Below are 12,103 nucleotides of genomic sequence, written 5' to 3' on the forward strand. Positions count from 1 at the left end.
TCCACATTTCTGGTAGACTGTAAGCTCACAAGGGCAGGGTCCTCTCCCATCTGTATCAGTCTGTCATTGTAAGTTTGTTCACTGTAATTTGTATTTTTATTCTTTCTGAAAACTGTTTTCATGTATAGCACCATAGAACCATTGGTTGGTGCTGGAAAACTAAATAAATAATAATCTTTTCAGGACAGATGTCTGCAACATCAAGATCAGATAATTACTGGGCCTAGATTAATGGCACTTCCAATATCATAAATAATCCTACAAACATGCGGAAGCAACTGCTAAATATTAAGAAACAACTTTACACCCCTTAATTGAACATATGTGGTACAATACTTATTAAAAGATAGGGGATACAGATACAAAAAACTGCAAGCACAGGATATTATATTATCTAACCAGATAAATACTGTATAAGTTTTATACTCTACATAGAAAAAGTTGACCTATAGGTTTACATACAGTGAATGGTAAAAAATAATGTGTGGATCACAATACAAAATGCTAAATGACCGGGGTATTCTAAGGGAAATATGGCTGGCTCATGAACCAATTTGTCAAGTATCAGTCATTAAAGTCAATCCCCTAGAACAGGGGAAGGCAATTAATTTTCTCAAGGGGCTACACGAGAGACAATGACTGTTATGGAGGACTGAACCAATAGGCTGAAATTAATTCTACTCAATAATAATATCAACATATTAACTATAATTATTATATTAATAATCATACTAAGATCAATTATATCACTTAATATTGAGCAGAATTAAGTATGCTAACATCCCCCTATATACCATTTGAACCCAAATACAGCCCCTTTAATATATCGTATGAGACCAACACAGCCTCCCCATGTCCAGCATCTGAGGCCAACACAGCCTCCCCCTGTCCAGCATCTTAGGCCAACACAGCCTCCCCCTGTCCAGCATCTGAGGCCAGCACAGCCTCCTCATGTCCAGCATATGAGCCCCACACAGCCTCCCCATGGCCAGCATGAAGCCCACACAGCCTCTACCCATGTCCATGTTAAGACCTCCATAGCCTCCCCATGTCTATGATAAGACACGCATAGCCTCCCAATGTCAAGACCCATATAGCCTCCCTATGTCCATAAGAGCCATATAGCATTCCCATGTGCAGCCAAACATACCATACACATAAATAAATAAACACATACTCACCTTTCTCCTGTTCCCATGGCGCTCTGCTATGCTTCTGTCTACGGTGCGCTGACTCTCCGCAGTACACAGCTGACACGATGACATCACGTCATCGCGTCAGCTGTTTCACATGCTGATTGGTGGAGGAAGTGGCCCTCCTTCACCAATGCAGTCTGCGTGGATGGAGAGCAGAGACTGCGTGCGGGCGGAGACAACAATCTGCGGACACGGTGTTGACTGTGGGCCACTGCTTTCAGCTCCTCGGTTGTCTCAGTCCACGGACTGCATTGGAACAGCCAGAGGGCCGGATGTGGCCCAGGTCTGCTCTAGAAGATCCTGGAAATATCAGTATTCTGTCCTATACGATAATGATGATCACAAAATAGCACTAAACTGATTAATTAGCTTATTGATGTCCCAAACATAGAAGGTGCCACAATATGCTCAGTCTGGGTTTAAAACCGTAGTTTAGGGAAAAAATAATATTGCAATGTGCAAATAAGCAGGTTTAACTAGTTACTGTCTCCAACATGCTAAAGTGCCATGTGTTCAGTATAGGATCAATACCATAGTTAGGGAGCTAGCAATGATGCAGTGTGCAAGATAATGATGCTCACATGAAAGCACTTAGGCTGCTAATAGCTAATTATTATCCCAATCAAAAATGTTCCAAAATGCTCAGTATGGATGGATTCAATACCATAGCTGGGGACCAAATAATACAGCTTCTTCCTGGGGGGTTTCTTCTCCCCAGGAAGAAGCTAACTCGAAACGCTCGTCAGGTCTCCGTACTGCACAAACAGATCATGAATTATTTATCGCCATAAGTTTCCCTCCTCTTTGCACTGTCTGCTAATTTGCACACTGCATTATCACTTGTTTTCAAACTATGGTATTTGAACCTATATTGACCACATGGCACTTTAGCATGTTGGTGACAATAACTAGTTAATACCTGCTTATTTGCACACTGCTGTAATATTTTTTTCCCCTACACTATGGTTTTGAACCCAGACTGAGCACTGTGGAACCTTTTATGTTTGGGACATCAATAAGCTAAAAAAGTAGTTTAGTGCTATTATGCATCATTATCATATAGTTATGTACAATACAAAATAAAATTGTGGTACCGTGTTAGTCAGAAAAATAGATGTAAATACTTATGTCCCCCCCCCCAAAAAAAAGGTATCACACCTTGAATACTTTTCTCAATTTTTTGGTGGGACATAAGTATTTACAACTATTTTTCTATCATATAGGAAGGAATACTGGTATGTCCAGGATCTTCTAGGGGATTGACTGATACTTGACAAATTGGTTCATGAGCCAGCAATATTTCCCTAGAAATACCCTGGTTATTTAGCATTTTTTTATGTGATCCATACATTATTTTTTTACCATTCACTGTATGTTAATCTATGGGTCAATTTTTCCTATATAGAGTATAAAACTTATACAGTATTCATTTGGTTAGATACCATTATATCCTGTGCTTGCAGTTTTTTTGTATCTTTTAATAAGTATTGTACTGTATATGTTCAATAAAGCATGTAAAGTTGTTTCTAAATATTTGGCAGTTGCTTCCTCTTGTTTGTAGGATTATATATACAAACATCAAAATCTATCGGATCTCCTTCTGAAATAACTGACTATATGTTTTCTCTTCATTTGTGTAGTAGGTTAACCCTTTACATACGATCCCAAACTGCCGTTGTGACATCATCTCATGGATCACGTTTGGTATACAAAGACAGAGCAGTGTCAATGCTGAAAGCCTCTGCACAAGCACTGCAGTCATAAAACTATTGAAATGGTTACTTCTGATAGATATTCCCCGGCAGTGGAGGAAAGCGGTTTCCCTGCTTGATTGTTATATCTACCGTGCTTTGTTATTGCAATATTCGCTAAAAGCTATGGCCTGAATGCAGCAGTATTCACATTGGTTTGCATGACGTAGACTTGCTGGCTTTCTCTGTATTCTTCACTGTTCTACAAGCCCTGGCCCTGTCTGTGGGAACAGAGCATGCGCCCAAAGCTGGACTGTAAGCCTGGAGGGAATTAATAGGAAATGATTCAAACCTGCTGTTCTGATGTGTCAAATGGCTGACGACCTGTAGTTACCTCTTCAGCTCCGAGGGACATGCTCAGACTCCACATATCGTATGTAATCAGATCACATGGTTTGCTATCCGATGTGTGCAATATGTATATATTTATTTTATGCAGCATTAAAATAATCAAACTCTTTCTTATATCATAAAAATATTGAGGCCAGATAAAAATATGAAAACACAACAAAAAAGTGAGGGTTCAAGGAAAAGACTTGTGGCTGGGACACCTGGAAACAGCACCTGAGCATACCCTGCCCTAGCAGAATATACCCTGCCCAGGCAGAACATACCTAGTAAACCTGCCATGTGCTTAGCAAAAGTATAAATAGATATATGAGGTAAGAATGCGTTAAAATTGTCAAAAGACCTAAAAATGGATAATATCAGTCTAGTGAAGTGAGAAGTCTGGAGTAGAGTGGATCATCGAATCATATACCAAATACGCTACCCCACACCAAATAGTACTTAGGAAACGCAACAATCTTAATCATAAAGGCAGCTATAAATCTACTAGGTGTATTATACCAGCTGGGCCGGTTGTAGACAAAGTGAAGCACTGGGGAAAAGTTTAAAGTGGGGCCCCAAATGCTCGCATATTGCACCATCACACAGAAACATTTCTGTTGTATTTACATGTGCTGAGTTTAGGCCGCTAAATGAGCGTAATCGACAATAATGAAGTTGTTTGACGCTTGTTTCCCGGCCTCTTTTCTCCGGCTTAGGAAGAATGATGGGGACAGATAGTCCTCGATACAGTATAATGCAGGACCCATATACTACATATAGTAGAATTCACTCCCCATGGTCCTTGATAGACTATACTACAACCCCCCTCTGAGTATACTGCAGTCTCCCTCGGAGTATAATGTATCCCCCTTGGAATTTAATGCAGCCCCCCCACACACAGTATAATGCAGCCCCTCACACACAGTATAAAGCATCCCCATACACACAGTAAAATTGAGCCCCCCCACAAACACACACAATATAGTGCAGCCCCCCACATACAGTATAATACAGTCCCCCACACACACAGTATAGTGCAGCCCCCCGTACACAGTATAATGCAGCCCCCCACATACACAGTACTGTATAGTGCGGTGCCCCCACATACACAGCACAGTGCAGTCCCCCCACACACAGTATATTACAGTTCCCCCACATACACAGTGTACTGCAGTCCCCCCACACAGTATAATGCACAGAAACACACACTCTCACTCTATAATGCATATACACACATAATACTTACCTCTCCTTCTCATTCCCTCACTGCTCTGTCTTTTCCTGAGCGTCTCATTAGCTCCACTGCTGGCACACGTGGAGTGTCATCTGACACTCTCTCCTCCATCACTGCTTTCAACTTTATCGGGATCTATGATAAGTTGAATGCGGGGGGGGGCACCGGGCCCCTCTTACTCATGGGCCACATAGCGGCTGCGTGGTGTGCCACTATTAGCTGCATGCTACTGGCTGGGGGCCCCTGGAGGAGCAGGAGCCTTAGACGGATGCCTGGTCTGCCTGACCCTAATGCCGGCCCTGTATACCAGGTACAGAGAAAAAATCTGTGATGTGATGAAGAAGTAAACACTCAGGGGACAAGTGGTTCACTGCATCCAAACCAAACCAGGGTGTGATGGATTCCTGGTCCACTTTGTGTTTTTTATGAATTTTCCACCAAATCTCTTCTCCACACTTGGTATACACCTTAGCAGATCTATAGCTGCCTTTATGATTTAGATTCTAGTATTTCCTGTGTACTATTTGGAGTGTATGGTGTACGGATCATTGATCCACTCTACTCCAGAGTAAGCATGCCTACTGTTATAGGCTGCACCAAAGCTATTTTTTATTTTGAATGATTTATTAATTTTGGAACCATTTGCACTAATAATTTTTTTTTTCTTTATACGTATTCATTGTGGTGTAAATAGGTAGTTCTATTGACAGATGTGCCCCAATCTTTCCAGTTTATAAACTTGATAGATTAATTTGCTACAGTATTGAGATTTGCTAAGCAAAATTCACATGATCCTTTATAATATTCAGCAAAACTTGAATACATATATTAGGCATAAATGTGTTTTGGCAGATTTATAAATATTGTCAAAAATATAGACTGCTTAAATCAGAGCAGACAGATTGAAATTCTGCAAATTTTTTTTCAGCGGAATGGTATAATAGATTTGTGGTGCATCTTAATTGAAATTTTAGGCAGTTTTTTTCTAACTTACATCACCTTTTTATTGGCTTACCTAAAGCAATTTTTGTTTTACCAAAATCGAGATACACCGCTTCAATAAAATGTGACTCATTTTAAGACACTTATGATGCATCTACACTATGCGATGTGAAGCATAAGGTAGGGGTCAGACTTGCGAGAAACTCGGACGAGTCTCGCACGTCAATACCCGGCAGTGTCGCCGGCACTCAGATCGGAGCGTTCAGCTGCATAGAAATACATGTTGCTGAATGCTCAGATCCGAGTGCCGGCAGCAGTGCAGCAGTGCCGGGTATTGACGTACGAGACTCGTCCGAGTTTCTTGAAAGTCTGACCTCGGCCTTAGAAAACTGCTGATCGGCACTATGTTTGCCGTTCAGTGGTCATTCAATACCCTCTTTACACAGACAGACCACTCTTCAGAGGTGCACTGAACAATCTGTAATAAGTCCTGTTTACACACAAAAAAACAAAAGATCATTTCACCTGACAAACAAGGGTGATGGAGGCTGCTAACGTAGATATGAACAAAGCCTAATCCGCACAAGTCTTAACTCCTTCAGAACAAATGATGCACGTACACTCACTGGCCACTTTATTAGGTACACCATGCTAGTAAGGGGTTGGACCCCCTTTTGCCTTCAGAACTGCCTCAATTCTTCGTGGCAGAGATTCAACAAGGTGCTGGAAGCATTCCTCAGAGATTTTGGACCATATTGACATGATGGCATCACACAGTTGGCGCAGATTTGTCGGCTGCACATCCCTGATGCGAATCTCCCGTTCCACCACATCCCAAAGATGCTCTATTGGATTGAGATCTGGTGACTGAGGAGGCCATTTGAGTACAGTAAACTCATTGTCATGTTCAAGAAACCAATCTGAGATGATTCGAGCTTTATGACATGGCGCATTATCCTGCTGAAAGTAGCCATCAGATGTTGGGTACATTGTGGTCATAAAGGGATGGACATGGTCAGCAACAATACTCAGGTAGGCTGTGGCGTTGCAACGATGCTCAATTGGTACCAAGGGGCCCAAAGAGTGCCCAGAAAAAATTCCCCACACCATGACACCACCACCACCAGCCTGAACCGTTGATACAAGGCAGGATGGATCCATGCTTTCATGTTGTTTACGCCAAATTCTGACCCTACCATCCGAATGTCGCAGCAGAAATCGAGACTCATCAGACCAGGCAACGTTTTTCCAATCTTCTACTGTCCAATTTCGATGAGCTTGTGCAAATTTTAGCCTCAGTTTCCTGTTCTTAGCTGAGAGGAGTGGTACCCAGTGTGGTCTTCTGCTGCTGTAGCCCATCTGCCTCAAAGTTCGACGCACTGTGCGTTCAGAGATGCTCTTCTGCCTACCTTGGTTGTAATGGGTGGCAATTTGAGTCACTGTTGCCTTTCTATCAGCTCGAACCAGTCTGCCCATTCTCCTCTGACCTCTGGCATCAACATGGCATTTCCGGCCACAGAACTGCCGCTCACTGGATTTTTTTTCTTTTTGGGACCATTCTCTGTAAACCCTAGAGATGGTTGTGCGTGAAAATCCCAGTAGATCAGCAGTTTCTGAAATTCTCAGACCAGCCCTTCTGGCACCAACAATCATGCCACGTTCAAAGGCACTCAAATCACCTTTCTTCCCCATACTGATGCTCAGTTTGAACTGCAGGAGATTGTCTTGACCATGTCTACATGCCTAAATGCACTGAGTTGCCGCCATGTGATTGGCTGATTAGAAATTAAGTCTTAACACACAGTTGGACAGGTGTACCTAATAAAGTGGCCAGTGAGTGTATACATCATATGTCATGTCCCTGACTTTGATACGGACTCGCATGCAGAGCCTACATCTTTCCCTGCAATTGATGGCTGATTTAATCAACCATCATGTTCCTTTAACAGCAAAAAAAAAAAAAAGCCCTCACGACAGCCCTATATCCCGAAAAATGAAAATGCTACGGTCTCGGAAAATGGCAGCAAAAGCTAAATTTTTTTTAAAAATTCCAATTTTTTCCATCACATAAAGAAAAAACTATACATGTGCAATATCTGCATTCTTGTACTGACCTGTAGAATCATATTGCCAGGGCAGTTTTACCATTTAGTGAACATGGTATATAGTAAGCCCCCCCAAAACATTGTGGAATTGAACTATTTTTGCAATTTCAACGCTCTAGGAAGTTTTTTTCCTGTTTTCCAGTACACTGTGTGGTAGAATGAATGGTGTCATTCAAACGTACAATTCGTCCCACAAAAAAACAAGCCCCCACACGGCTGTATTGATGGAAAAATAAAAAAGTTATGGCTCTTAGAAAAAGGGAAGGAAAAAGGAAAAATAGAAAATGGCTATTAATGGGGCGAAGAGAAACACAGGAATAAGTGCCTCTCTATTTGTCTGCTTATGGTATTGCTTTTGTTGAACCTATGATTGTAGTGGCATTTGAGAGAAAATGTGTTTTCTTTGTAAATATTTTTTAACAAAAAGACTCTTGTGATGACGATAAGTGTTGGCTGTTTTCCTTTTATACATTCTTGTGACTCAGGGTACAGTGTGTTTGGAAACTTCTACACTGATGGGTTGTGAATAATGGATCTTTGAGTCAACATTGTGGATGGGAAAATTAGAACTGGCTCACACTTTTTTTTAATCTTGCCAAATAAAACAAATTTGTTGCAAAGCATCCCTGCCTTCTCTGTACGAGCAATTGACTAGTGATGTGCATAAAGGGTCATCTGGAAGACTAGAACTGAGTCAGACAGACCCCTGGAAGCACATTACTAGTCATGCGCCGTCAAAGGCAAGTGGGGAGCTGCGTTTCTGTGTTGAAACAAGTAGTGCAGATTGGTCTGAAAATTGGGAAATTGGGGTAATTAAGATAATAAAAATATATTAGTACATTTAATAAAGTAGCATTTCCAGCACATTTAAAAAGGATGTGCTATCAGAATCAGAAAATGGCATAGCAATAGACTGGCTCAGACACTATTGACTTGAATACAAGTTTGTCTCTATCCAATTAAATCTCTGTTTATTATGGAATAAGGGTACCGTTACACATAGCGATGCACCAGCGATCCCGACAACGATATGGATTGCTGGTGCATCGCTAAGTGGTCGCTAGTGAGCTGCCACACAGGCAGATCTCACCAGCGACATCGCAGGGGTCGGGGGTCGCTACTCACCTGTCAGACGCGGCGATCCTGACGTCCTCCCGCCTGCGTCCACGCGTCACTCGTCGTCACAGCAGGAAACGCCGCAGGAAGCTGACGACGAGAAATGGTCCAGGACCTTCTCGCGCGACCAGCGATAACCATCGGGGGAGCCGTTTGGAGGTAAGTATCACATGTAGCGATGTCGCTAGCAACATCGCTGCTACGTCACAAAATCGGTGACTTTACAGCGATATTGCTAGCGATATCGCAGTGTGTAACGGGGGCTTAAGACATCCAGTGAGGGCTCTCATTTAATGAGTGACAGCCTTCACTTCCTGAGAATACACAGAAAGAGCGCTGTCAGTCATTGTTTGCACACACTGATTAGTTGCACTAAACGACTGCCGATCAGTAAATATTTACTGATCGGCAGACACTTAATTGCCCGTCTACATCGGCAGACCGCAGTAAACGATACGTACTGATCTATCTGTAATAGATCACTCAGTGAACATAGGCTGCCATTGTTTTTGGAGGTGCATGTCCTGTTTAAAGAATGATGATCTTTTGCGCTGCCCAAAACATCATTTCACGCAACGTACGAGCATTTGGTCTTTTATTGGCATCGGCAGCCTCTATACACTGAAAGATAATTATGAGACAAGCATTTTGACTAATGCTTGCTCACTATAATCTTTCGGTGTGAATGCTTCTACAGACCTGCATTAACAAGGATTTATAAAATCTAAGTTATGCTTTCTCTTTTTTCACAAACCTTTATAATAGTCTACTCAGCTTCTTTTGCTTCACAACATTCGGTTCGCAGATCAGACTGGTTCCCGTTAAGAATGTATAAATGCCTATTTGAAAATGTAGTGTGTAGCAAGAACTAGAAACTGGACAATTATGAGAAATGTACAATAAAAAAATAAATTGTGTTACCATATTAGCCAGAATGTTAGTGTTTACATCAGTATTATAAGCGCAGTTACCTAGAGACTTTGTGACAGTCAAGATCCTGTGACTAGCCAACCAGATAAAACAACTAAGTAACTTCTTAAGAATGCTACATTATTTATATGTACATTATTTTTTATGAAGACTTATGTAAAAAAAGAAGAAAAAAGTGGAAGTTGCTAAAAAAATACTTACAAGTTGTATGTACTTACCACCAGAAACTATTGTAGCAGGACGTGAAAGTGCTGGACCTCAGTGTAGAGCAATATCTGTGCCACCCCTGATCCAGATTATGACACTCAGTGACAATTCACCAGCTTTATACCCCAGAGCTCATCTGATTGTGATGTTATCTAGAAGTCCATCCTCCTGACACAACAGGATCAAAAATTGACCTTGTCATACGTCTGATAAGAAAACTATAGATTGCTTAACTATCTACAGTGTAGCTAATAGTGATTGTTGTGATAAAACCTCCTACATAATTAGTTATTTCAATATCTGTATTCATAATATGTATTCTGTGATTTTGAACATGTTTCCTTTTACAGATATGTAAAGAGATCTTTTTTAACTGTTTATTCTCATCATATGTACTAGAAGCGAGATAACTGCATTCATATGTGGCACATGGCTATAATTTACATTAAGTTACATAGTAAATTTACTATAAAGCATTAGGATCTGTTCTTATGTGCATTAAAAGGTTCTGCCATATTGATATTTTTGTGACAAGAATTGTACAGTAAGCATTGCTATTATGTCTGTCAAAACTACAGAAACTCTGACAATATCTCTTAAACGAGACTGCTTATGGATAACATAGAGATCTACAATTTTAGGGAAATATGTTATATGTCTTGTAAACTTATTGTCTCAATTTTGAAATTCATTAATTTCTTTACATTTTATAGTCAATGAAAAGGAGTGAAGTGATGTGAATTTTCAAAATATGTGAAAAAGGTACTCTGTTGTGAATTCTCTCTCTTACTTCCCTCTGGCGATTACTGAAGGTAGTGGAGCTGGTCAGATTGACAGAGGGGTTGCGAGTTCTCTGTCTGGGCTCCCTCTGGTGGTTACTGGAGGTAGTGGAGCTGATCTGATTGACAGAGGCTTGCCACCTGATAATGAGGAAGACGATTGGACATCTGGGGTTTCAGATTGGGATTTAAGACAGCTGACTCCCTCTATCCCTGCTGGTGATTTTCTTCCTGTGCCTTCTGAGGTCTGATGTCTCCTGCTCTGTCCCTGCAAGGTTTAGCTAAGTGGTTCATTTGCTATTCTGTTTGCATTTGATCTGGTTTTGTCTATCTCTGCTTTGTGCGGGTCAGCCAGCTACGGCTGGGGCTGTGCTGAATCACCGCCCATATGTTACTGTTTGTGCCAGATTGTTTTGTCCCCTGTTATATTGGTCTCTTTTTGCTTTGCTTTCAGAATATACCAGAGTGCTGATATAGTTGGGGCGAACTCGTGCGACTTCAGTGTTTTTTGTGCATCAGACGTGTTGGACTTTTTGCAGGGTTTTTTGCGTGATTGCAGACAGTGTCTTTCCTTTCCTGTCCTGTGTAGTCAGTGGGGGCCCCATCATTTGCTCAGTCTATTTTCCTGCCTGCGTTTGTGTTTTCATCTTGTCTCACCAACAATATATGTTTGGAGGCTATCTATTCCTTTGGGGTCTGCTCTGGGGCAGTTTAGATTTCCCCTTTCTTGCTTTAGGCTTAGTTAGATCTCTGGCTGTGCCGAGGCATCTAGGATCATCGTAGGTACGCTCCACAGCTACTGCTAGTTGTGTCGATAGGATCAGGGGTGTGCAATCCGCTTAGTTACCAACCTCTCTGGTACTCTGTGGCTCTGTGACCCATTCATAACAGAATCACCAGCCTAACTGTAGACTCTAGGGTACTCTAAAGAAGGAAAGTGTCATGAACACCGCACTGCACTTGCTCACTGAGCCAGTGCGCGTGTACCGAGTACAACAACAGTGCTCAAAGTTACCTGTGGAGCGGGACAGCAGCGGTGACGATGCGTGCTTCAAACTATCAGGACCTGAAGCACATGACTGCTGGGAGCGTGACCTAAGCTCCACAGAGATAGGAGCTGCAGAGAAACTCCTAGAAAGGTAACTACGGGACAAGTTACCAAGGGGCATAGACAGGGACGTAAACCAGATCAAGCCGGGTCAAAGCACGACATAGCAGGACAGTACCAAAGGGTTAGACAGAGCGAATAGTCAGGATGTAGCAATAGATCAGAAAACCAGAACGGGCAATGGACGGTACAATAGGGACAAACTGTAACGGACTAACAATAGCCAAGCCAGGAGGTCAGAACCAGAGAAGACAATAGTACCAAAATGAGAGACTGAGTTCAGAGTGAGGGAACAGACCGGGTCATACACGGGAATCAAATAAGCAAAGCAGTATACACGCAGGGGGGTCAGACACACAGCCAGAATAACAGTATAGCTGACAGGGAATCCTAGTCTGGAGTGAG

The 12,103-nt window shown here is 41.9% G+C and overlaps 1 protein-coding gene across 1 annotated transcript in view; it reads right to left on the bottom strand.

The window, feature by feature from the left end:
• The window catches only part of SCD (stearoyl-CoA desaturase), a 60,581-nt gene extending 50,685 nt beyond the window's left edge, over positions 1 to 9,896 (bottom strand). The window contains exon 1 of the mRNA XM_073585782.1: positions 9,823 to 9,896. The gene's annotated coding sequence lies outside the window, so the exon portion shown is untranslated. The remainder of the gene's footprint in view (positions 1 to 9,822) is intronic.
• Positions 9,897 to 12,103: the final 2,207 nt, after the last annotated feature.

The sequence above is a fragment of the Dendrobates tinctorius genome, unplaced genomic scaffold, assembly GCF_039654945.1.
Source record: "Dendrobates tinctorius isolate UK_male_01 unplaced genomic scaffold, ASM3965494v1 ptg000089l, whole genome shotgun sequence".
Classification (NCBI taxonomy): Eukaryota; Metazoa; Chordata; class Amphibia; order Anura; family Dendrobatidae; genus Dendrobates; species Dendrobates tinctorius.